Genomic DNA, 1,955 nt, shown 5'->3' with positions numbered 1-1,955 from the left:
ACGCCAAATAAAAAAATGTTTAAGTTTGTGATGTGTAGGGAATAAAAGTGTTAAAATATTTAAACTTCGGTAATCAAACTGTTAGCCCTACAAGGTCTGAGTCGCTGTTGTTGGGACACAAATCTCGTCATTGAGGCCACTTACATCCTTTTCAGGCCTAGCGAAGCAAACTTTAGCACTGTCATGATATATTTTAGTCATTAAATGCTTTGCAATTTCAGGTCATACAATCCTTAATATCCGTGGTACAAAAACAGCTGCTCATACTGATGTAAGTGAAGTGTTTGTCATAACAGTTATTGTCATTATTCATCAATGTTTGGCTTTATTACCTTCTACATTGGATTAAATGTTCACATTTTCTTTACGTCCTAAGTGTAGAGCCAAAACATGTTGAGTTTACGGTGATATCCATCAGAGAAATGCAGATAATCATTAATAGGAGAGACAGTGAGTGACAATCCGACATTATCTGACTCATTACTCTGTTTCCCAGAGTTTCAGTTTGAAGCCTCTGACAGGCATGTCCCTGACTTTCTGGTTTTCTTTGCCTCATGCCTTTCCGTTTTTGTTCTTGTCTCCCTTTTCTCATGGCTGTAGCGGTGGTAGATAATATCAGAGTCTACTCGTCAGTTCATCACCTGTCAAAGCAAGAGTCAACTGTGTTCCCACTGAAACATATCATTTGACACCACGTAACAAAAACATTTCTCATTTAAGCATCTTCAGCTGACACTTAGCAGATTATTTTTAGGGGTAGTTATACCATGATTGATACCTGCATGTCACACTGTTTACCTCTATGTGGTTCTTATTCTTCCTGATGTTTACCTCTTCTTTATGCAAGTGCCTTCGGAGGCACAGAAAGTGCATAAGATCATGTTTTTACCGTCAACCCAACACCAGCAGTAGGTGATTGTGTACCTCCTCCCAGTCATGTAGTATGTGACCCTAAAGGTCAAACACTTAACCCCTGAAGTCCTGCTGAGATTTGCTTCGATATAATTAGGGTTGTTTGGAGCCATTGTACGCCTGGGTGAGTGCAGAGAGCTCTGGTCTGTTCTTACTCCCAGTGCTAGAGAGCATTTTCAAGGACAACCAGCACTGTATATACTGTGTTGGTCCTAGTGGTGAAACACACACACACACACACACACACACACACACACACACACACACACACAAAAGGTTTAAAAAGCTGCAGTTCCAAGAGCATCCACTTGAGGCTGGCTCCAAAAACTAGTCTATCCAATTTAGAGACAGTGTGGTGGCTTTGAGGTCCAGGCGGATGCTACTTCATCTTGTTCAGAAGTAAGGTCTTAGTTTATCAGGTATATAAATTATGCCTTAAGCTTATTTTTTGCATTCCAATAAATTATAGAGGTGCCAAGAACAATGCTAGCTAGGCTCTCAGTGCAAGTGTTAGCTAGTTCACTAAAACCAGTATCTAAAGAGGGGTCCACACAAGAATAGATTGCAGAGATGGAACAAAAGAAAAAAACGACAGGCAGAATAACTATTAAGAGCACAAAGACTTTAAAGTGCCTTCATTTATTATTTCCAGGTAAGAAAACGTTAGTTTCCTACTTTTGACATGGATGTTTGTGCTGGTTTCAGCCTAAATGGACTACTCGCTGGGTTGCTAACTGATAAGTTTAGCTAGCAAAGTCAGTGATGCTAACATCAGTGTTGGTCAAGTTACTAGAAAAAAGTAATCAGTAACTAATTACTGATTACTTCCCAAAAAAGTAATCCCGTTACTTTACTGATTACTTATTTTCAAAAGTAATTAATTACTTAGTTACTTAGTTACTTAGATACTTTTTAAAAACACGATTTACAACCTGAAGAGGTGATAAAGCGATAGATCTTTCAGCCCAATTCTACTTTTTCTGCATAATCCATCATACAAAATGTAATCAAATGGAAAAGTCTCTTTTTAAAACTTGTTTTAT

This window comes from Pundamilia nyererei, unplaced genomic scaffold, assembly GCF_000239375.1.
Source record: "Pundamilia nyererei isolate P.nyererei 1_Seehausen unplaced genomic scaffold, PunNye1.0 scaffold00220, whole genome shotgun sequence".
NCBI classification, from domain to species: domain Eukaryota; kingdom Metazoa; phylum Chordata; class Actinopteri; order Cichliformes; family Cichlidae; genus Pundamilia; species Pundamilia nyererei.
The sequence above is the reverse complement of the archived record's forward strand: the minus strand, read 5'-3'. Positions refer to the sequence as shown.